The sequence below is a fragment of the Lacerta agilis genome, chromosome 7 (genome assembly GCF_009819535.1).
Source record: "Lacerta agilis isolate rLacAgi1 chromosome 7, rLacAgi1.pri, whole genome shotgun sequence".
NCBI lineage: Eukaryota > Metazoa > Chordata > Lepidosauria > Squamata > Lacertidae > Lacerta > Lacerta agilis.
In genome coordinates this window covers 79,148,710-79,174,476 of record NC_046318.1, presented here as the reverse complement: position 1 = coordinate 79,174,476, position 25,767 = coordinate 79,148,710, and the positions used below count along the sequence as shown (strand labels likewise).

At 44.6% G+C, this 25,767-nt stretch overlaps 1 protein-coding gene across 2 annotated transcripts in view; it reads left to right on the top strand.

Annotated features, from left to right (window-relative positions):
• FAM135B (family with sequence similarity 135 member B) overlaps nt 1-25,767 on the top strand; it is a 159,962-nt gene that overhangs the window by 549 nt on the left and 133,646 nt on the right. The window lies entirely within an intron of this gene.

Here is a 25,767-nt window from a genome sequence, read left to right as displayed (position 1 = left end):
CATAATCAAGAGACGCAATGTGTTGGATCCAAAGGGGGAAAGGGGTTGTTGCTGTGTGTTTCAGAATGAAAAGTGGACAGCAGCTTGGAGAAGGGGCTGGCATAGCAATCAATCATTCTTTTTTCAGAAAAGAAAAGAAAAGAAAACCCATCCACGTCTGTGTCCAATCTGTTTATTAAATTGCTCTGAAAAATATGGATTATTTAAGACAGCGAGGGGTGTGTGTGATTAGTAAAGTCTTTCTCAAAAGCTTGAATTATATAGTGGAAAAAGTAGTGTGTGTGTGTGTGTGTGAGAGAGAGAGAGAGAGAGATTAGGGATGGTGAGTTCATATGCCCCTTGTTATTTACAGCTTTGGTTTGCGCTGTTTGATATGAAACACATTCTGTATACTGGGTCTGAATATTGGATACTCTTGGCACAACAGATAGATTAACAGCATTTCCCCAATGTCTGATGTGGAGGTGATTTCCAGCCTTCCTACCTCGGGTTCTTTGACAAGATATAACAAGGACTGAACTTGAGATGTTCTGCATGCAAAGCATGCACTCTGCCACTGAGCGCTGGGCACACCGAGTCTGATGTGATAGGCGGAGAGTCCTGCACTGAGCAATGTTTTTTTTGCTATGGAACTGAGTCTTCTTCTTAGATACTTCTTAGGGACCTTTTGACTCCTTCTCTGAACCCTAAAATTCTAAGGTTGTAGTCCTGTACACATTGACCTGGAAGTAAGTCCCACTCAACACTGTGGGACTTATTTCTGAGTAGACGTGCATAGGATCGTGTTCCAGATATACCGTGTCTTGCTATGTAGACTCATGGCGACGTTGTTGACCGGTGCAAATGGCAGTTACTCGCCTGTAAGCAAACATTAGATTGTCTCAATGTTGTGGATGTGCTTAAGCCATCCTTATGAGATTGTGTCATATCAATAAATTTACTGTGTGCATCTTTCCCCACCTTGAAACTGTTCTGTGCCTCTGTTGCTATGACTCACCAACCAGTTGAGCTACAGTTCCTGTGTTTCCTTTGATTTGCTTCCTGGGTTGAATTCAGTTTCGTCGCATGACTGGTAATGTTATTCAGTTAGAGCAATCATTCCAACAGCAGTTTTCATTTGACAGTGTGCTTGATCATTTGTGTATCGCCTGTCTTGAACAAACCTCTGAGTTAAGTCACCCTGAATCCTCATTTGCACATGGGGAACCTAGGCTGAATCACTGTGATTTACTCAAGGCCATTGAAGAAACTTGGATCTTGTGTTTCTATATCCAGAGACGCATGCCAAGACCACAATACAGTTTTTTTTAAAAAATATATAAAAAAATAATAATTCAAATGCCCCTTCTAGTCACCATCAGTTGCTTTTGCGTATCGAGGACCTCAATCCACCCCCCATTGACTTGACACAGGAGACAGATTTTTGGTTTGGGTTTTTGGCAAATAATTTAGGGCCACAACTTTATTTAAATACAAATTCGGTGAGTGGTTGCGTAGGCATTGGTTCAGACTACTGTCACACCGGGACAGAGGCTGGCCTAGAACCAGCGATTGGGAGAATGCGACTGAGGAGAGTTAAGGACGGGGGGGCAGCAACGCGTCCCTCTTCCTCAATGGTCCCGGGGACTCGGCTTATGGCCCTAACCCCTACCGGGGGCATCGGACAAAGCATAAGAGTCGCCGGATTCCTTTACCGGAATTCCCAGCATCAACATGATTCTGGATGGGCAGCGCCCAATCCAGCAATCCACACAGGAACCAATGCCTAACCGCCAACCTTACAAGTTGTGACAAGTTGCTACTGCAGTAGGCAAAACCAAAAGGCACAGCCAATCGGCCAGATGGACAAATTCCTACTGGGCCCCTGCTACAAAGCAGACGACCCCATGACAGGCAGAGCAAAGTCAACGCAGAGGCCTAAGAAAAAAGGGGGGGCGGGACGGGTGATCAGCAGCCGAAGCCAAGAGAAGGAACGCCCTACGTGCTGAGGCTTAAATAGGACGCTAAGCTGTCCATCACAAGTTGCAACATTAACTTTTGCCCAGCAACTCCTAACTGACCATTAGCTACTAAAGCCGGCTACCGGCCCCACCCCCACAGGAAGGGAATGTGTCTTGCCAGGTCCCGATCGCAACACGTGCTCTTACTCATGGTAGAACCCGATTTAACAGTTTTTGTTAACTGTTTTCACTGATAATTGTACTGCTTTATTCTTTCTGTAAACTGCTTGAAGGTTGTTGCAGTGCTTTTTTATAATCAAGCAATATATACAGTAATCTGTATGAAATAAAACAGATAATAATATTTAACCAAAAGCAAGTTCTTGGGCAAAACTGATACAGCAAACTCAGCATCTGAAGGCATAACAAATTCTATCAAGATTAGCAAAAAAACAAACAACAACAACAACAACAACAACAACAACAACACTCAAACATGAAGTTTTGTACATCTCCTGATTCCCTCCTCTCCTCTCCATAAACCTGAATTTGAAGTGAATTCTAATGGGTCGGCTCAGGCCAAAGATTTATTGGTATTCAGAGAAGAGCTAGAGAACAGAGAGATGTGTGTACTTTTGAGCAAAACACTGCAATGTTCCACAGAGAGTCCCAGGCAAAAGATGGGGTTGCCTGGTTGTTGTTCCTTAGTACTGGTAAGCATAGGTTTTGCAATGGATGTTTGTGGCACTGTGGTCCAAACCACTAAGCCTCTTGGGCTTGCCAATCAGAAGGTTGGTGGTTCGAATCCACACAATGGGGTGAGCTCCCGTTGCCCTATCCTACTGGTCATTTATAAGAGGAATGCTTTTCATACATTATAATATTTCAGTGTCTGTTAGCATGCTAATACCTGATAACTGCTATATCGTGTGTTCAGTAAATTTAGGATTGTTTCTGGTGTATATTTATGATTTGTTTACTGTTCTTGCGAGCTGCTTTAACTATGATTTGGGAAAGTAATGTATTTGTTTTCTCTGGCTTATAGAAGCAGCAAATGCAATACCTGAGTTACTACTGCAGTCTTTATCTTTTTACTTTGGGATTTTCCAATATTTTGGTATGTTGGCCCTTTATATACTGTACGGTACATAGTTACGTATGTGCCTGAAGTCCAACCGTAAGAGCACAGTTCAGTAAAAGGGAATTTTGAGTACTTCTCATTAAAAGCAATGGAGTGGGACTCACGAGACAACCTGAATTTGTTGGACTTATTTATTTGGAAATTGCCCCTCAGGGGCAAAGTTGTGGCTTAGTGGTAGAGCACACACCTTTGTGCAAAAGCTCTCAGGTTCGATCCCATATGTCTCTGGGGAAGGCCAGGAGAGCCTGAAACCTTGAAGAGCCACTGCCCAACAATATTGGCAGTACTGAGGACCAACGGTTTGACTTGGTTCAAGGCAGCTTATTATGTTAGATGTTTTTATATTTAGATGTTTTCCTGCTAAAATGAAATGAAGGAATGAAATATGTACAAGGCTGCAACAGTGCCCATGTTCAAGTCACCGTTCATTATAACTGGGGTTGTTCAGGAGAACAGCAGATTGTGAACAGTCACAGCAGACGGTGTCCTTTAAGAATAGCTTTAAAGTTTCATATTTAAATGTTAAGCTTCCCGCTTAATCTTCATCTTAACATTATTGATACTGCTGAATGCCAGTTGCCGAGCAGCAGAGATGCTCATGAAGTTCTTCTGGGCCGGGCATGGAAGCTAGGCCTAGAGGAGAAGCAAGCTTCTCAAAATCCCCTCCAAATTCTCTGTCTCAGACAAAAATCTAAGCTGCAGAAGAATTCATGGCTTCTCCCTGCCTGTCCCCGTGTGTGTGTGTGTGTGTGTGTGTGGTGGAACATCAGTGCAAATTTCGTCAAGACTTACAGTGGGTGATTGAGTTAATTACCAATATTTGGCTTCTTAATTTAATTTAATTATTTTATTACTATCATATTTTCTGGGTGCTGAAGCTTTTAAATTGTCTTCTGGCTACTTGCTGACTTCGATGTATCTTGGTCCAGTCTAGCAAAATGGTTGTATGTGCATATTTGTCCATCAAGGCTGTCTTCACTATTACACATTACATATTACATTACAATGAACATAGGAAAATCCCTAGTTCAGCAACTAGATGCTTATGAGAAATCCACAAGCAGGGCATTAAGGCGATAAGGTCTCCGTCCTGTCTGGTCACTTCCAGACATCCCGTTTGTTGGCAGAAAGCATTTAGAGAGGGCCCTGGGAAGCTTTCAAGCAGGTCTGAAGGTCCTCACCCCTGTGTTTCATGGCCAGCATCTGAGACACAGAGGCATGCTGCCTGTCAACAGTAGTTTACGCACTGCATGCAGCAATCTGTGCTGAAGAAAAGGCACTCTGAGCATGCTTAGAGGCACTCAGTTTCCCCAAGTTCCCACCCAGGCCTTTCGTCCTTGGATATGCAGTGCACTTGCATGTAATAACGAGATGATGATGGTGAGTCCACCATGCATAGGAAACCTCAGATTAAGAAGACCATCCCTGGCCCATGATACTGCCTATCAGTCGGAGTACAGATTGGCCATGGTGAATTTTATGTTGTGTGAATATGGCATTCCTTAATAACTTAGGGCATGAGTGGGAAGCCTTTTTCAGCTCAAGAACCCTTTCCTGGGACCACATGCTGGCAGTGAGTGTGTCTAAAGGCAAAAGTGGGTGGAAGAACAAAGGTAAATTTTGCATTTGCACAGTTCAATGGATTCTACACAAAAGCAAAAAAATATGAGACTTCACAGACACATTCTAGTCAAGTAAAAAACAACACTCCAGGTGGATGCAAATCAGGGTTAATGGAAGGCGTGGCCTGGAGAGAGGGTTTATGAACTTCCATGCTGAGTTCTACAATGGTGACACTGAGACTAAGGTGGAGCAAGCTTCCAAGCAGGGCTAACCCGTGGACAAGTAGTAGACTACCTGACAGAAGACTGAAGTTGGTGGGGCAGTGCTTAATTTCTGCTACAGACCCTCTGGGGTGCTTAGATCAGCAGAGGGGGGCCCTCTTGGTTGTTCCCCTGCCCTCGGGGAGGGCATTCCCTGTGGCAGCTCCTAAGCTGTGGAACCCCCTCCCCACAGAGGTGTGTCTGTCACCTTCATTATACAACTTATGGAGAATGCTGAAGACACCCTTGCTTTTGACCCATGAGTTTTAGGACCCACCTTATTTTTAGGATTGTAAGCTGTTTCAAACTGTTTTTAATACTGTTGTAACCCGCCCAGGGACCTTGGGGTGAAGTAGGGTAATCAAGAACAACAATGGATCAGCAGTATGGCTGTGCTGGCCCCGGGGGTTTGTCTGTGAAGTGAGGTCCAAGTCCAGTCCTGGGTCTAGGGGTCCAAAGGAGGTCAGTCCAGCAGGGAGCGAGGCAGGGAGCAGGTCAAGGTCCAAGGCAGGTGCAGGCACGAGGTTGATTTCTGTTGGAAGCTGCCCAGAGTGGCTGGGAAAATCCAGCCAGATGGGCGGGGTACAAATAATAAATATTATTATTATTATTATTATTAACATACATTCACAGCTCACGCAACTTGGGCTGGGGCTGGCTGGCTTTTATCTGGCCCTATGCTTAGGGCGGCCCCGATCCTCCGGAAACTCGCCTCTCCTCCAGGCCTGGAGGCAAGCACTCCTCCTGTAAGCACTTAGCTCCCTTCGCCTCTCTGCCCTGAGCCTCTGCAGCTCAGGAGAGGCTGGTGGGTTACTGGACCCAGGGGCTGCCTCAGCTTCCTCTGATGGAAACATCTTGCAGTGGCTGCAATGAGCTTGTGCAATCCACTTTCAGCCTGTGGTGGGTTACTTCCCCATAACTTGAAGACTGAAATACATTTATTTTTATTATTGTTTTGGTAAATCTCCCTCTTGTTTCCCCAGTGAAATATATCCAAAGCGATGGAGAAATGCCACGAGAACGGTTCATTCCTGACCACGATAAATCAAAGGCAGTATTTTTTTAATCCACTTTCTGCCCATTGCCAAGAGAGCCGTACCACATAATAAAGAGGGTGCACGTGGCTGTGTGATGATGGATGGAGGCCTGCGAGCATTTCATCAGCCTAAACTAACAATGAAAGGCCACCAGCGGCCTACAGATTACTTTGGGCTCCCTAAATATTATTCCAAATCATCACTTTGCTGTTGACTAAAAGCATGCAGCAGCAATGCAGAGATAGAGTCTCTTGATTACGATGGGGCTCCGAAAACTCATTTTAAAATGATGTCAAAACCCCAGGGATATATAAATCTTTATATCTAGAATGTTTGTGTGCTTATATATTTATAGCAAGACCAGGTTCATGCCATCAGTGAAATATGCCATTTTAAAGCAGGTTATTGATGTTGTGCATTTGCAACTCCATATAAATAGAACTGGCAAGGCTATGCTGCATTCATGGAACAAAACCAGCTAGCTGGGCTTCTTCTACATTAGACTACAGCTGATTCCTCCATTAGTTTTACCACCTTTTCTCCATCTGCCACTTATCAGACAGCTTGTTGTCTGAGCAAATATTGTAATTTTATGTATTTAATGTATTGGTCTCATTTCATGCTTGACAGTCGCTACTATAGCTGCGTTTCTGATCTCGCTGAAGTTGCCCTCCGATGCCTCTATAAGGGAACAAAGTAATTTTATAGTTGGAGTCTCCATTTAATTATCAGTTTTTTGAGGAGCTGGTGCCACTTTTTGCATCCCAGTCCTATTTACACTGTGTTGGCAAACAGCAGAAATGAGCAATCCTTAGCCCCAAATGATGTATCCGTTGTTGGGTTGTGCCGTTTTCTGGCCATATACAGGTGAAACTCAAAAAATTAGAACATCGTGGAAAGGTTCATTTCTTTCAGTAATTCAACTTAAAAGGTGAAACTAATATATGAGATAGACTCATGATATGCAAAGCGAGAAATGTCAAGCCCTTATTTGTTATAATTGTGATGATTAATGGTGTACAGCTGATGAGAACCCCAAATTAACAATCTCAACTTTGGGGTTTACATCAGCTGTACACCATAATCATCACAATTATAACAAATAAAGGCTGGACATATCTCGCTTTGCATGTCATAAGACTATCTTATATATTAAACTCCAGTAGCTAATGAAAACAGTTGCTTACATAAATTGACTTTTCCACAATATTCTAATTTTTCGAGTTTCACCTGTAGACAGGGAGACATAATCAAAAGCTCTCCATTCATGGACAAAAGTAGGAAGTGAAGGAGAAAGATAGGAGAAAAGTGCTCCTGCCATGCTTTTGTTATGTGAACATTATGTATCTCCTTAAAAAAGAAGAAGAAGAAAGAGTTCCCCCCCCACACACCCTCTGGTAGCACTAGAAATTTGACTTATTCAATGAATTTGAATGGAAGTGAATTTAGAACTGAGAAAATAAAATCTGTTTCCCCCCACAAAGCAAAATTTGTGGAATTTGTTGTCACTGTATGGGTTCTAAAGAGGGATTGTGTACAGTCATGGTGGGTAAAGCCAAGGTCCAAGCCATTTCTAGCATATTCAGAGGGCCTTGAATGAGTTGTGAACACGCAGCCATGGATCACTGCAAGTTGGGTTGGGTTGGCCCAGAGTGGTCCGCAGCTGGCAGGAGGCAGGACATCATGCTGGAAGGAGAGGCAGGCAGTATGGAAAGAAGGCCAAGATCTACCTGACTGGTGACTGCGTCTACCTGGAATCAGGTAGGCCCAATGCCTTCTTCCTGCCTGATGCCTGTAGGACCAACAACTGTTGAGTGGAAGCATCGGTCCTCTGGGTTGCAGGTGCTAATTCTCAAGCAGCTTTCCTGCTTCTGAAGGAACAATACACAGGATTGAATCCTCCTACTACAACAGCTGTCCGATCCTGCGTGGGGCTGGCCAATACTTATCTTACCCTGCATGGTGCTGGCGGCTGATCCCTGCACACAATGTAAGTTGCTGGGAAGGACCAGCATTGGCACTGCACAGCAGGAGAATGCGATACTGCGGGGTGTCAGTTACCCCCTGATCTTCTTAACACCCTTCTTTTAAAGGGTGTGGGAATACGCTTTATCATTTTTCCTGCGCGATAGCCGCTGCACTGATCCTTCCGCGCTGCCGTGCAGAAGGAAAAGAAGATCCGGCCGGAGTTGGAGTCGGGATCCCTCCGCTATCCCAAAAGCGCGCCAGGAAGCCTCTTGTTAACGGCTGTAGAGGCTGTTTCCCGCCCGGAAGGGCCTGTTAATGCTAAGTTGTAATTGGTTGATGTTGAGTTGATGACGCTGTACAATTTCTCAATAAATAGCCCCTGCCTCAGTTTGAGGTGACGGAGAGCTCGCTCGCGTTCAGTGAGTGTACTATAAGCTCTGACTGCAGTCTACTTTATTTTGGCCTCCTTCTGCTACTTCGGCCGCCTTTTGCTTTTCTTGCTACCTATCGCTATCTTCTTCAGCCCTTCTGCAACTCCTAAAACTCCTCACGACCTTCAACAACCTTCATAACCAGCCGGAGCAGGTTCTCCCAACAACTGGTTATCCCAACAAAAGGGTTTATAAACCCTTAATAAAAACATATTTAGGCCCTGCCTCTGAATTGTTTCAGAGACACATCCAGAACGAGGTGGTTGTGTTCCTTCCACCCAAGGTGGCATAGGGTATATTGCCCTGCACAGCCCTAAAATATGCTACTTCTAGGATCAGAGGTACAGTATCACATATAGTGGTACCTCGGGTTAAGAACTTAATTCGTTCTGGAGGTCCGTTCTTAACCTGAAACTGTTCTTAACCTGAGGTACCAATTTAGCTAATGGGGTCTCCCGCTGCCATGATTTCTGTTCTCATCCTGGAGCGAAGTTCTTAACCCGAGGTACTACTTCTGGGTTAGCGGAGTCTGTAACCTGAAGCGTGTGTAACCTGAAGTATCTGTAACCCAAAGTACCACTGTAGTATCATTTTGTGGGTTGACCAGGAGGGACAAAGCTATTGCTTATGGGTTTCTGGGGAGGCATAAGTTTGTTCCCTGCACTAGGCAAGCTGCCTGGCTGGGTGGGCTGTTTAGTTTGACTCAGCAGAGCTCCTCTTGCATTCTAATGAACCAATTACTACAAGATTAGCCACTTGATAGTTACTTTGCCCTGAGCACCCATCCCATCTTATTTCATCCACGTCTGATCAAAAGGCGTTGGCTTTTCTGATGTGCACAGGCCGTGCGTTGTTTATTTTTTAATTGCCGTCTGCAATGCTCAGGAGCAAACAATTGGCAATAAGTTACCAGGGAGGACCCACCTGAAACACTGGGCTGTCTCCCGATCCAAGCAACAGAAAAGCAGGCAGAGCTTGAACAGTGTGTAGCATAACTATTAACCAGCAATCATTCATTGGTGTGTAAATAAGGACCACCTGCAATTACATTAAAGGCCTGAATGGAAATGATTGGGGTTTTTTTAGGTGCAGATGATTACATACACACACACACACACACACACACAGAGAGAGAGAGAGAGAGAGAGAGAGAGAGCTGTCTTATGTAAGTCATGCTGTTTGCCCATCCAGTTCAGTATTATTTGCACTCAATGGGAGTCACTCTCCAGAATTTCAGACTGGGGTCTCTTCCAGCTCTACCTAGAGATGCTGGTGATTGAACCTGGAACATGAAGGAGTTTCTCCACCCCCATCGTTCAGCCCAGACACTGAGGTCCAGCTCTGAGGACCTTCTGGCAGTTCCCTCCCTGCCAGAAGTGAGTTACAGGGAACCAGGCAGAGGGCCTTCTCGGTAGTGGCGTCCGCCCTGTGGAACGCCCTCCCATCTGATGTTTTATCACATTAATTATTTCATTAATGGTGAGCATAAATGTGTTTCTGCATCCATCTCATTGTGTGTTGTTTTCAAAGCATTGACTTGTTTAGAATTCTCATCCATTACATCCAGGTGCCAATCCTCTGGGCTCTCTAGATGTTTAGGTGTTTGCATGCCCCCCCATATATTATATCCACAATAGAGTAGATCAGGGGTCCCCAAACTAAGGCCCGGGGGCTGGATGCGGCCCAATCGCCTTCTAAATGCAGCTTGCGGACGGTCCGGGAATCAGCATGTTTTTACATGAGTAGAATGTGTCCTTATATTTAAAATGCATCTCTGGGTTATTTGTGGGGCTTGCCTGGTGTTTTTACATGAGTAGAATGTGTGCTTTTATTTAAAATGCATCTCTGGGTTATTTGTGGGGCATAGGAATTTGTTCACTTTTTTTTTTTTCCAAAATATAGTCCACACCCACCCACAAGGTCTGAGGGACAGTGGACCGGCCTCCTGCTGAAAAGGTTTGCTGACCCCTGGAGTAGATCAACTTAACCTGAAGTGGAGTGTAATTGTGTTACAATATGTGTGAGTCTTGCAACATGGTGGCAATTCTGGTGATAAGCGCACTTTTAAAGAGTGTTACATTGGTGAGCTCTCTATTGATTTTTGACTTATAGAGCATTGGAATAATTCATAAAGCAGGCCAATATTGTGAGATTTAGGAAGGGGGGGGGAGGATCTGCTCCAAGGACTGTTTGTGTTTTTGTTTTCCTGTGAAATGCAGATGAACTCAAATGCCTCATTTCTCTATTGACACGACTGATCAGTAAGAGGGCTCAGTTTTCTCTTAATGTCTTTATATCTCTTTTTACAGTTCTCAAAACAAATCTAAAAATCATGGCAATAACATATTTATTTATTTATTTAACAACATGTATAAGCAATTTAAGCCAAACAGTATAAAATATCAAAATGCTGATAACATTGACAAACTTCTTTTAAAATGGTCAGTTCAATAAAAAATGGTCAAAATATAGTAAAATCAACAATGCAAAAACAAATATGCATAATAAAATTACATGCCTGGGTTGGCTTACCTAAAACTGGGACAGTGCAATGAAGGCGTCTGTCTAGTATTAATACAATGGTTCTTCAGAGCGTGGCTGCTGCCATCAGCTTTTCATATGCAGTGGCATAGCATGGGGGAATAGGGGTGGTTTTCCCTAAGTGCAAAATTGTTAGGGGTGCAAAATTTCAATACCTGGTGCTACCTCACTACATCTGTGTGCTTCTGTCACTGGGCTCTGTTGAAAATGGCTTCTCCATGTGAACCAGGAAGTGACCTCTACTCAAAATAGACTCTTCTTTTTTTTTTATCTCTGCGGCTGCAATCTGCTGGGTGATGTGGATGCCATTAGGCAGTTGAATGTGCACACGTGCTCTATCCGTTTCCCTCGCCACGGCTCCAGGCACTGGTAACCCCTGCTACACTACTGCTCATATATAATATATTCAGTAGTAATGGCCACAATGTATAAAGTAATATGCAATTTGCTATAATGATGGGAATCCAAAAGGCCTTGGGGCCCTTTCAGATGTTTGAGCAGCTGGGGAGGCTGCAGATTGTGGGAGGCGGAGAGGAACAGATGCTTCCTGGGCTTTCTCACAACCAAAAAGGTAAAGGTAAAGGACCCCTGACAGTTAAGACCAGTCACGAACGACTCGGGTTGTGGCGCTCATCTCACTTTACTGACCGAGGGAGCCGATGTTTGTCCATAGACAGCTTCTGGGTCATGTGGCCAGCATGACTAAGCCGCTTCTGGAGAACCAGAGCAGTGCACAGAAATGCCATTTACCTTCCCGCAGGAGAGGTACCTATTTATTTACTTGCATTTTGACGTGCTTTCAAACTGCTATGTGGGCAGGAGCTGGGACAGAACAATAGGAGCTCACCCCGTCGCAGGGATTTGAACTGTCGACCTTCCAATCACCAAGCCCTAGGCTCAGTGGTTTAGACCACAGCGCCACCCGCGTCCCTTTCATAACCAAAAGGTACTTTCAAATCCTTGAGACTGAAGCAGATGAATGGAAGCCTCTTTTATTTATTTATCATTTATGTTTGAACATTTATAATCTGCTCTTTCATAAAATATAACACAGAGGCTTGCCGCAAATAAAATGCAATAACATCAATCTATGAATACCTAGAAAACTTAAGTAAAAACATCCTGGAGCCAGTTTTGCTTCTGGAAATTTAGCAGCGAAGATTGAGACAAAAAGAAAAGCAGGGCTTTTTTTGTAATATCAGCTTAAATAAATTTCAGTGTTCGATTTGGTAGCTATGTTATTAATGTGAGCAACCAACAGTGCTCCATTTCCCCTTAAACTAGGAGCTGCATTATTTAGCACTTGCTACGACAAATAATGTGCAAGACAGGAAGGGGTTGGCATTTATAGCAATGGATATACAAGTGGGATGTCTTGTAGGTTATGTAGCACAATTTAGTCAAATAAGCTAAACAATTTAAGGTGTGAGTCATGACCTTTAAAGCCATTAAAGGCTTGGAAATAGGTTTCGTGAAGCACGGAATACATCTGTGCCCATGCAAGCCTGCCACAGATTTGAAATTGGTGACAGAGGCTGCACTCCAGGGAGAGTCAGCATGGCTGTTTCCAGACATAGTTGAACACCAACTCCCAGCAGCCTGAAGAAGCATGGCCAATGGTTTGGGAATATGGGGATTGTAGTCTCAATTGATGCTTTTGAATTATGGTGCTGGAGGAGACTCTTGAGGGTCCCATGGACTGCAAAAAGATCAAACTTATCCATCCTTAAAGAAATCAGCCCTGACTGCTCATTGGAAGGACAAATCCTGAAGTTGAGGCTCCAGTACTTTGGCCACCTCATGAGAAGAGAAGACTCCCTGGAAAAGACCCTGATGTTGGGAAAGATGGAGGGCACAAGGAGAAGGGGACGACAGAGGATGAGATGGTTGGACAATGTTCTCGAAGCGACTAGCATGAGTTTGGCCAAACTACAGGAGGCAGTGAAGGATAGGCGTGCCTGGCGTGCTCTGGTCCATGGGGACACGAAGAGTCGGACACGACTGAACAACTGAACAACAACAACAAGTCTCAACAGTATCTGGACAGCTGCACATTAGCAAATCCTGCTGCCTTCATATGCCCTCTAAGGAGAAAAGTTAGTCTGGTGGGTGTGAACAGGGTCTTTTTGGTAGAGGTCCCATGGTGTGGAGATTTGATCAGCTTCCTCCTTGCTATCATTTAGGTGGGCTCCAAAATTGTTTTAGCAAAGTGCAGAGGTAGCGCATCTGTTTCAAATGCGGGTGTTTCCTGAACATCTAAGACCTTCTTGCAATGGTGATGCACCAGAGAGAAAAGAGCTACTTTTCCAAGGCTGCCAGAAGTGAATTCATGGGCCAAATCAAGTGGCTTCAAGGGACATGGGCTCACCACCTTTCATCTAACTCTTCCACCAGCTTCTGCCTCTATGTGAGACTCTCTCTGCATCAGACCTGTATGCAATTGCAATCTGTTTGAGGAGTGTTGGGCTCCAGATTGCTTGGGTGAACTTGTTGGGGCCAACCAAGTCTATGAGGGCAGGATTTTCAAAACCCGCTGGAGAGAATTTAGAAAGAAATTGGTTGAATGAGCTGGCTAGGTTCCTTTTGAAGTGATTAAGGACTGACTGCTGCATATGTAAACCATTTAGAGATACGGAGGGAGAGAATATTTTTTCATAAATACAACATTGCCATTTAATAATTAATTATTAGCTTTGTAAGCTTTACAGAAAATCTAGAGGAACCATCTTCTTCAATTTTCCAAGTGGAATTTCCAAGGGAGTAATTAATGTTGCATTCATTTATGTAGCTGTTGAGAAAAAGCAATGTTTGCTCAAGGAACAGCTATGCCAAATGCAGCATATTTCAGGGTCATTTCTTCCTGTGTAATATGACATTTGAGATGAACGAAGCTAAGTTCACTAGACATGATGAACTAAGTCAGGTGTCAGGGACTGTCAGGGTCTGAAAGAAAACAGAAAATTCTTTCCAGTAGCACCTTAGAGACCAACTGAGTTTGATCTTGGTATGAGCTTTCGTGTGCATGCACACTTCTTCAGATACCTGAAAGGTCACTGATGAGTGAGTGTGCACCTGCGGAAGGGGGGCTGGAATCTGGCTCAGGACGGGGGGGGCAGTGATTTGTGGGGACCGGCATCAGTCAGGAGGCAAGAGTCACAGGCAGGAGAAGCTTCAGAGCTGGAGGGTGGAGCACAGAATGGATGGGAAAAAGAGGGGGAGTAGGTCAGGCAACTGAAGGGCCAGGTACTTCCCTGTCCTCTCCTGCACCACTGTTTCCCAGAACCAGGAGGGAACTGAAGAGGAATGAGCAAGGGAAGTTTCCATGCAGGTGTAGTCTCTGTCTGCATGCATGCAACCCATGCAACGTTTCCGAGCACATTCCAAAGTGTTGGTGCTGACCTTTAAAGCCCTAAATGGCCTCGGTCCAGTATACCTGAAGGAGCGTCTCCACCCCCATCGTTCTGCCCGGACACTGAGGTCCAGTGCCGAGGGCCTTCTGGTGGTTCCCTCACTGCGAAAAGCTAAGTTACAGGGAACCAGACAGAGGGTCTTCTCGGTAGTGGCACCCGCCCTGTGGAACACCCTCCCACCAGATGTCAAAGAGAAAACCAACTACCAGACTTTTAGGAGACATCTGAAAGCAGCCCTGTTTAGGAAAGCTTTTAATGTTTAATATATTATTGTATTTTGACATTCTGTTTGAGGCCACCCAGAGTGGCTGGGGAAACTTAGCCAGATGGGCGGGGTATAAATAATAAATTATTATTATTATTATTATTATTATTATTATTATTAGGGGGAGGTACGTAATATGGTGGAGGGGGAGTGGCCCCCATTTGCAGCAACTGCTGCATAGAGCAGAGACCTGGGAATAGCTGCCTAGATGAAAGACTGGTGTGCATGGTTATTCGGAGCTGTAGAATAACTGTAAGTGCTAGCTTTTCCAATAAAGAGTTAACTATCTACTGTGTGCATTCCTTGGCTGGAGACTGCCCTTGACAGCAGGAGTGGGGGACCTCAGGTCCAAGGGCCTTTCTGTCTCAGAACTCTCCCCAGGGAATTTCTCCTTCCTAGACATCGCCTCTCTCCCCAGATCACACACCCTATTGGACTTGCTTTGCATCTTCCTTGAGGGTTCTTGCATGGCTGGAATGTGTCTTTCAACTCTGATAATAACTTTTGCTGGATGCAGGACACAGTGCTGTGTGTCTGCCTATGTAAACCGGTTTATTGCACAAAGGCAAATTTTACATTCCTTGTGCTGCCCATTTTCGTCTTGGACTCAGCCCACCATTGCTATGTGGCCTACAGAAGTTTGCATAGAAAAGAATGTGTTGCTCAGGCTTGGGGGGGGGTGTTTCTCACTGTCTGAACCAGAGAATTAGAAAGCTTCTTCCATGGAAATTGGAGGTGATCATTTGCAGCACCTTGGACCTCAACCAATGCACCAACCAACTCTGATTGAGGCTGTAGCAGTGGAAGAGTTTAGCGTTTAGTTTAGTTTGCACTGTATGTAGTTTGGATTTTGGATTTGATATCCCGCTTTTCACTACCCGAAGGAGTCTTAAAGCGGCTAACATTCTCCTTTCCCTTCCTCCCCCCACAACAAACACTCTGTGAGGTGAGTGGGGCTGAGAGACTTCAGAGAAGTGTGACTAGCCCAAGGTCACCCAGCAGCTGCATGTGGAGGAGTGGAGACACGAACCCGGTTCCCCAGATTACGAGTCTACCGCTCTTAACCACTACACCACACTGGCTCTCACTACACCACACTGGCTCTCACTACACCACACTGGCTGTAGTTGTTTTTTGTGTGCCGGGTGGTGGTATATAAATTAAAGTTTAATATGGAGAAAGTGGTACAGAGGGAAAGGGTAATAACCTCCTCCTTTGGTGTCACAAAGCCTCACTCCAAACTGGGCCTTCCCTGTGACTGCTGGCAACTTCTAAAAATCTCAGCATTCCTGTGTCGAGTCTGATTTGGCCCCACAAGTCTCTTTAAGTGAGGGGCAAGCTGTTTGAAAGCTCCCTCCAAGTGCAGCTGTGAAAGTGAAAACTGTAGAACAGATTTCAAAGTGTTTCTTTTAGGCATAATTTTCAGAACAATCACCAGCAGCGCTAGCAGGAACGATGTACGTCCCTTAAGAGGGAGAGATCTTCCGCTGATTAACTCGGCCCTCCCCAGCAGGTGTTCTCTGCATGGAAAGAAGCAGAGCTGAATAGTACTTTGGTATCTGAAATTTGCAAGCAGGGCTTCACAGCAGATGGACTGAAAAAGTCCCAGCCTACTGTCTGCCCCCTCCTTGTCCTTTTTATTGTTCATTGATGGTGAATTGTGTTCATGGTGCTATTGGGGCAGTTAAACACAATCCCACTTTTAATACTGCTTGTGCTTGAGCGAGTTTCAGGGTGGTCATACTGCTTCGTTTCCAACCAGCACATTTCCCGTAACTTCCTGCTGAAATCCTGTAGCTCAGAGGTAGCCAACATGGCGCCCTCCATATTATGGTGGACTACACCTCCCATCATCCCTGAACATTGACCTTGCTGGCTAGGACTGACAGAAATTGTAGTTCAACAATATCTGGAGGGCACCACATTGTCTGTCCTTGATGTAACTTTTTTATACCACAAATGTTCCAGGGGTGGTGGTGTGTTTTTTTGTCCCACTTTTGTTGTGCTGTAGAGCAAGAGGGCTCTTCCGGGTGGCAGTAATGGAGTAACACCGGGGATGCATCACAGAACAACTAAGAAAACTCTCTCCAGGCATTACACTTTGTGTTAAGGAGCGGGAGCGGGAACATGCAAAGTTAGCACCCTCACTCTGCCATTGTTGTTGTTTAGTTGTTTAGTCATGTCCGACTCTTCGTGACCCCAAAGACCAGAGCATGCCAGGCACTCCTGTCTTCCACTACCTCCCGCAGTTTGGTCAGACTCATGTTGGTAGCTTCGAGAACACTGTCCAACCATCTCGTCCTCTGTCGTCCCTTTCTCCTTGTGCCCTCAACCTTTCCCAACATCAGGGTCTTTTCCAGGGAATCTTCTCTTCTCATGAGGTGGCCATTAGTGGACACTGAACAGATGACTGGAGGATGGCCTTCTCATGTAAGGATTTCCATGCAATCTGGAATCTAGAAAATGTGATCTGGAACCTGGTAACTGTGGCCTGGTACCTAGAACATGTACATGCAAAAAAAAACCTACTTCAGAAGTCTGTGGTGCACATGCGGAAGACAGGGGAGGTTTCTTGCTGCAGCCCCACCCGCAAGCTCTCCTTTAAGTATGATGCCTGAAGAGGACTAGAATTAGATCAGAAGAATGAAAGAAGTAGCAGTCAGGCAACTGTAGGAGAGGCTGTGTAGGCAGCCGATGATGCTTGAGTATAATATGTAAAGCTATTTGTAAGGCATGATCTATCCAAAGTGTTAAACCCTCTCTATTGATTTCAGTAAGAAAGCATTTAACATGTTCTGAAGTCGTCCATATAAAAAATATGGGACTTAAATGTACTTCTTTGAATGGAAGCCATCAAGGGAAGGGGAGGGTTGTAACTCAATGGTAACTTTGTATGAAGAAGGTCCCAGGTTCAATCCCGACAGCATCTCCAGGCAGGGCTAAGAGGGACCCTGCTGGAAACCAAGCAGAGCCATTGCCAATCACTGTAGAGAGTACTGAGCTAGAAAAACCAGTGGTTTGACTCAGTAAAAAGCAGGTTCCTTCGTTCCCATAAGGACGATGCTACGAAAAGCTCTGCTCAATCGCCTAGCACACTGCAGGAATTATACAAATATCACTAGACTGGATGGTTTTGAATTGGACAAATTCAGGTTAGGCATGGCAGATAAATGGTGTCTCTATGCTCAGAGGTCATGTATACTAATAGACACCATTTATCTGCCATGCCTAAAACCTCCACTGCTCCCTGAATTTGTCCAATTCAAAACCATCCAATAGGAGATACCCCCCTAAATCACATAGGTGATTCAGGGGGAGCATCTCCTATGTTCCTGCACCAGAAGTAAAGCTAGGACAACGTATTATATGTTACATGGGGCTGGTGCCAAAACTAAGATCTCCATGCTGAGTTCTCCCATGTAATACATTAAGTCACTTGCTCCATGCGTGACATCTTCACACTATGGATTGCTGTGCCGGCCTTGGTATAATGCCTAGGTTGCCTTACTGGGAAGGCACAGGCTCAAATCTTTGCTTAGTCATGGAGTTTGCTGGACGACTTTCGACTACTCTCTTCTGCTGCCTAACCTTCCTCGCAGGGTTGTTGTGGAGGGAGGGGAACCATGCATGCTGTCCTGAGTTTCCTGGAATAAGGATGTAAAATATCAGTAATGATAACTGATTTCTGGGAGAGTAGCAGCCACATATGAATAACTTATTTGAGAATCTAGAAGACAAATACAATCTGCTAGGTTTCCTTCCTTCCTTCCTTCCTTCCTTCCTTCCTTCCTTCCTTCCTTCCCTCTGTGTCTGATATGAGGCATTCCCCCTAAAATATCCCTATCTCTTTTTCCCATTGTTTATTCGCCTTAAAGGTTTAGGCATGTGCAGATAAATGCAGCCAAAAGGATTTACCAGATTAATATTTCTAGATGACGCCATTGAGAGAGAGAGAGAACATCAGGGTGTTAAGATCGCAGGATGCGCTTTGAGTGACTTTGAGCTACCTTTTGACCCCTCTCAGAGGCTCCAGATTAAGGATAATGCACTTACAACACTGTATGCTGGTTATTTGCTCCCCCTGCACAGCTCATACAATGTGTGCATGCATTACACTTTGTGCCTGGGAACATAATTGGTGCAAGATCTGTAATAGAGTGAGCACAGCAACACTAGTACCAGAACACGGTTTCGTGTCACACTTCCTGCTCAAAAGAAGTCCCCAGGCAGCTAATAATCACAAGAAGCTATTACAACCTGCAACATGGTACACATAAAATCACTGGGAAACATGGGATGCTGTTTATGCAAAGTTAAGTGCCTTAAAGAGTACAATCCTGTGGTTGGTTGGCATCCGTCTATCTCGGGACACAATGGAAGAGGGGAGACACCTTCAAGGGGAAGTCAAACCATTGGAGAGTTGCAGCACCGACTGTGGCCATAGAGAGACAATCGTATTTGTGTCTTTGTAGAAGTAGGTCCCATTGGGGCTTACACTTAGGGAAGTGTGCATGGTGTTATGCACACCCCAAGATATGTCGGGGGTGAGATATTTCAGGGGTGCCGGCAGATACCTTTGAATTTGTTTTCCTTGAGATGAAGGTTTCTGGAGTCTATGGTGTCTTTGTGATGTATAGCTTCAGTCACACACGTTTAGCATAAGATGGAAGCATAAACACCCCAGGAAATCTTGTTCCCTGTTGGGTTTCTAGGCGGGTCCCCAAAGTCATGGCCTTTGTTTCAGAACAGACGGGGCTAGTTCTGGCCTGTTGCTCTTAGTGGGGGCTGGTTCCCACGGTGACTGGTAGGGTAGAAGATGGGGATCTCAAATAGTTGTTGGAGCCAAAGCCAATAACAGGCAGAGCCAAGTAATTCTAGTTTTGCCTCCATCATTTTCCCTCTTGAGTTCTACAAGGTGCAACACTGAGACTGAAGGGGAGGAGGAATCTTGCAGGTAGTTCTTGAGCCCTGGAGTGGGGATGGGAATTGATTTCTTCTAGTTTCTCATTTCCCCCACCTTTTACATTCAGTTCTCCACATGTCCACATTAGTTTGGGTTGTTTTTTTTAGTGCTCATTAAAATTTGTCTTCCTTTTAGTGCAAATTTCTCCCGATATTCACATTTTGATGCATATTATGGGTGCATTATTGCAAATCAGTTTTCCCTAATATAATGTTTTTTATATGCTATTTTCACCAATACACCCATCGTTATGCAAACTTTGCCTTAGTATTTGCAATTTTTGCCCCTTTTGTGGCTGGGAAACTGCTGTGCAAAATTCAGAGAAATGTGAATTTCGCAGGATGGCAGCGTTTTGGTTTCAGTATTGTTCTGGGATGTTTGAAGTAGGTAGACTTGCCTTTAAATGTCAGCTGAATCAGATTCCTTGCCCATCTCCACCTGTTATTGAAGTCCATTAAATATAATCCCATCCTCTGAGGCACCAGAGAACAAGACTTTACCCTCTTGTATGAGACAGCCCTTCTGATATTATGTAACTGAAAGATAATGATAATGAATGCTTTGATTGGGGAAAAAAGCCTGTATGTGGAGAAGGTTCTTTTATTAGACAGCCAGACACCTTGGTTTTTATCAAGAATGAAGAATGGGCTCTGTGAATAATGTTCAGGAAGGCAATTCCTCCTTCCTGCTTTAATTACGAGCAAAAATTATTTAAATAAACAATGCAATATAATAATAGTTATTAAAGCAATGGGAGGTAGGGAATGTTTTCCTCTCAGTTTTGTACTATTAAGCCTGTTTTCAAGATGGTAGGTGAAAAGCCACTTAAAATCTTGCTGAGAAGTTTAGCAAAACCAGCAGACTGGACAGGGGCACAAGCCAAGAACCCTGTGAGGGTAGGCTCAAGTTGAGAGATTATGTTTGGTTCATGTTCACTCTGTAAGCTTTATGTCTAAGGTAAGATTTGAACCCTGGCCTACTTTGCCTAATGGTCTGAACATGACACTGGCATTTATAACCCGTCAAGGATGATGCAATCATGGGACAATTGCTGCTAACATGATGTTGCTGAAGAGGGTGTGTGTGCGCGTGCATGTCTGTGTTTTTGTCTATAGCACCAAACTGCATGGACCAGCTGTGCCTTTGGTAGGAAGCCTTCACGGCCATCACTATAGGGAATCCAATGTGGAACTGGAAATTGAGCCTACTTAGATTCATAAAGCTCTAACCAAAGTAATACATGGGGGACATTAAAGCTTCTAACACATTCCCTATCAACAGAGTGATCATTTTGAGCTAAAATTAGACCCGAGATTGTGCACTTTGTATCTTAATTAATACAAAGCCCTCTTTATCAATTAGCTCTGACAAGTATGTGCAGACGTCTGCTTGCCAACATAATCCCTTACTCCCGTTTTGATTAGTAAATGGAATTGCATTAAAATTGATTCTCCTCCCGTGGTCCATTTGTACTCTCTCCCTCTCTTCAATTAGATTGCTGGCCCACAGCCATTCCCTGGTTCCCCTGTTAGGGTGGCAAAATTACTTATGCAACGATGCTCTTTCTGTGACTTACGACATATCAGTAATTTATCACAGAGGCTCAACACAGAGATGAAATGCTATCTTAAGATGCACAGCCTTCATGCACCATTCCTCATGGATTCTTTGCTTTACCTTGACATTCAGAGTCAAATGAGGAAATAACCTTTCCTCGTGTGGAGCTAAAGATGCTTCCTTTGGTTCAAAGATGGGTAGCTGGACTCAGATACAGTCCTGTATTCTCCAGGTCATGGTCCATGAGGGTCGCTTGGTGAAGATGCTGTTCTGCCGATTGAGGTAATAGTGTTTGATTGTACATTGACCTCAACTCACAAGAACCCAATAAAAATTCTGCAGGATCAGGCCAAAGGCCCAGTCCAGCATCTAGACTTCACAATGACCAAGCAGATATGCATGGGAACCCATGAACGATCTGAACGCAGCAACACTCCCCCAAACTTGTCATTCTCGTCAACTCATATTCAAGGAAATACTGTATCTGACAATGGCTCAAATTGCTGTAAGAATGAAACTCATGAATGAACATATATGAATACAGGGGGAATGGATTCCAGCTATTTCCATTCCACATCAGTTTCACACATGTTCATCTATAAGTTTAATTCTGACCTATTTTTTGCATCAATCTGCAGACTTCCCTTAAAAAAGAGAAATGCATTGAAATTTGCTTTTTTTATTGTGCCCCCAAACACACAAAATGCAGGGTTTTGGTTTTTTTTGCATGAATTTGATCACAGAGCACATTTTGGTACATATTTTTTGATCCACCATGTTGGCTACCTTTGAGGTTAGGCTGAGAGGTAGGGAAGAGTCCAAGTTCACTCTGTAAGTTATATGACTTTAAACCTAGGTCTGCCCAGGGCTGTTTTGACATTCCCACGGCACTTTGTTGGTGTTCATAGTTTTGGCTGAACATGTAGTTGAGGGTGCCAGGGTCAACACATGCCAACCTGCTCTCCTTATCCACATGTCTGAATGGGTCTATAATGAAAGGTTAACAAGCCTGCTCTAATTAGGGCTGCAGAATGGAAAATATTCTTTCTATTCTTCATTTGTTTAAAAGCACATTATTTTTGGTTTGCCTTCATTTCGATTGGCTTCATTTTCTCTCCACCCCCTCACTGATTTCAGCTGAGATTCACACTCTCCTCTGTTACTAGCTTCTTCTAAACCCAACGTCATCATGAAAATATCATTTTGAGCAGGAAAATCTCATTTTTAAAATGACGCCCATACACATTTGTGTATTAGCTGTCCCAAAGAGGAGACTTATTGAGAATTAACAACCAGATGTGGTGTTATGTCTTTAGTAGGAAATGGCACATGCCCCATTTAATAATGCAACCAATTATCTGGGGCAGTAGGGTGGGTGTGGGTGTGGGTGTGAAAGAGAGAGAGAGAGAGAGAGAGAGAGAGAGAGAGAGAGAGAGAGAGAGAGATGCAATTTGTTTATAGAAGGCACGAGATTATGCAAAAAGCTCTGCATTTCCTCAAGACAGTAAGCAGGGCAAGGCCACACCAAAAATGGGTAACCGGGCAGCAGAACACAGTAAGCATCAAGTGAAAAAAACACACTCATTATTTTCTATCACTGATCCTAATTAGAGCATGATAACATTTTGTGTGTCTTGGTGGCCCAACCTTCCTTGTCTAGCTATGATGGGTACACCAACTCGTATTCAGAAACACGCTGCCTCTGGAAGCATTTGCTCTACACTGTCTAATGGTAGGGCCAGCCCTGGTTTAGGATGGGGCATCGGCGGAAGAAGCCTCTGTGCTGCCTGGGGCAGCGGCACGGAGCAGCCCCCGGGGCAGGGTGTCGCAACATCACAACGCATGTGTCGTGATGGGCTGCGCATGCGTGGAAATGCAGCGCATGCGCAGTCCATCCGGCCTGGCACCGCTACTCCTGCGGTGACCGGGTGACCCGCCGAGCGGGCAGTGGGGCGTGGCGCTGCCCCATCCATTAGACAGTGTAGAGCAAATGCTTCCAGAGGCAGCGTGTTTCTGAATACGAGTTGGTGATCAGTGATAGAAAATAACGAGTGTGGTTTTTTCACTTGATACTATGTTCTGCTGCCCGGTTTCCGGGCGGGAGCTGATCACGGTGTGGATTTGCCAAGCGTGCCTCTTAGCACGTTTCTCCCTTGCGCCCTGAGTTCGAGTGTCTTCAAAACCCATGGCACCTTTGGTAAAGGCTGTTCTCCAATTGGAGCGCTCGCAGGCCAGTGTTCCCCAGTTGTCGGTGTTTATACTACATTTTTAAAGATTTGACTCGAGAGAGTCTTTAAACCTCTTTTGTTGACCACCAGCATTATGCTTTCCATTTTTAAGTTCGGAATAGAGTAGTTGCTTTGGAAGACGATCATCAGCACAACATGATCATTATGATGAGTATGAATTTTATTTTATTTTTTTAATAAAAAGACCAGCCTCTTAAAGCTACAGACTACATAATTTAGGGCAACAGAACTTTCTTGAGTTCATATCTATTCAGATACTTAGTGCTAGAGGACCTGAGGGGAGGGGTTGAAGAAGAATTACCTCAAGACCCCCTGATGGGCAGCACATTGTTCTATTCTGACATGCAGCAGATATCTTGGGTTTCAAGCAAGAGTTGCTCAGGGCTTTGCCTGGAGATGCCAGGGATTGAACCTGGGAGCTTCTTCTTACAAGGCATGAAGGCTCCACCACTTAGCTATGCTCCTTCCCTGAAGAAAAGGAGGACCAGGTGGAGGAAGAAAGCTATATTTATGCTCTAATGAGGCTTCCTCCCCCACTCCACATCCGTTGTTTTTGTGCCAGCCTAAAAGAAGGGGGGAAATGTCACTTTTCCTGTTTAAAGTCTGGCATTCAAAGTGTGAAATTTACAGCTTCAAATAGAAAAAAATGTGTTAATTGCATTACTATCTAGCTCAAGCTATGAATGCCGCTGCCATAAGACAACAGGGGCCGGCACCCACCATCAGTTTAATAAATCATTTATTTTTATTTTTATTTTTTCCCCTGCGGGCATCTGGAATGTGGAAGCCAGATTTTGACTGAAATTTGTTGCCTTGCTGAAATAGGTGTCTGCTGCAGGCTGTGAAGGCAGCTCCAGGTTTGGTTGGAAAGGTTGGTAGGCATTGCACCCTGTCGCCTACAAAGCGTGAATAATCGTTTGGTGTCTGTGTTTTTGTTCAGAGGAAAAAGACAGAGAGACAGGCAAGGAAGACAAAGGAGAGTGTTTGCAATGTGGTTTTATAAATACTGTGTGGCATTGTTCTTTATTTCTCATTCTCTCTCTCTCTCTCTCTCTCTCTCTCTCTCTCTCTCTCTCTCTCACACACACACACACACACACACACACCTACTTAGGGCATTTAGTTTACCATTCTTGTAGGAATGTTCAGGGTGGCAGGAGAGGATATATTGTATATTAATATCCATCCTACCTTGCGCTAGCAAGTTCCTTTACTTAGCAGAGTTTACATTCCCCTTTTTTCATGCACAGCAGATAGCTGGTTGCAGGCTTGTGTAAGCCTCTCACTATTATACAATTCAGTCTGTCTCAGGTTGAATTGTATAGTTCCTAGTAAAGGTAAAGGTAAAGGGACCCCTGACCATTAGGTCTAGTCGCGGATGACTCTGGGGTTGCAGCGCTCATCTCGCGTTACTGGCCGAGGGAGCCAGCGTACAGCTTCCAGGTCATGTGGCCAGCATGACTGAGCCACTTCTGGTGAACCAGAGCAGCACACGGAAACGCCGTTTACCTTCCTGCCAGAGCGGTACCTATTTATCTATTTGCACGTTGACGTGCTTTCGAACTGCTAGGTTGGCAGGAGCAGGGACCGAGCAACGGGAGCTCACCCCGTCGCGGGGATTCGAACCGCTGACCTTCTGATCAGCAAGCCCTAGGCTCTGTGGTTTAACCCACAGTGCCTCCTGGTAAGTTCCCTTTCATCCCTCTTAAAAGAATAAAGACACAACAATCTTATTTAAAGTCAATAAAAGAAGTTTACTCACATCAGTTCACAGTTGGATCCCTGAAGGTAGACTTAGTTACAAATATGTACATGTGGATCTATCCCATATGGGGGAATAATCCAGGGCTAAGACTAGCTGGAAGCTAGCATAGCAGTAGCAGTTCCTAGAATAAAAAGAAAGCTGGCCCAATGAAGAAGGAAGTCAAAAAGAGAGAGTGCTGTGTAACTTGTCCTTTTTGTTACCTGGAGAGGTAAGGTCACACCCACCTCTAGTCACATGCAAAAGGAAGGATGCTCCAGCCCGGGAGGAAACAGGAAGTTTCAACTTGCTGGACAAACATCCCCTTGCATGTCCACTCTAGGAAAACAAGGAATGCTGTATTTGACTGCTCCTAGTGGATTAAATCCAACAGTTCTAACCTTGGGTCCCTTAAAATATCCCTACAGCAGTATAGCTCTCGGTGCCATAAACACATGAGAACACAAGAAGAGCCCCAATGGCCCTCTTAGTCTGGAATCCTGTTCTTATGGTGGTCAACTAGATGTCCATGGGAACTCTGCAAGCAGGACATAAGTGTAACACTTGCCCACTTGCTCCCTTGCTCACTTGGGAATTCCAGAAACTGGTATTCAGAGGCATATTCCTTATGATAGTGGAGGAAGAATCTTAGCCATTTTTGCTAGTAGCCAAAGATGGGTGGTTCTTCTTCTTCTTCTTCT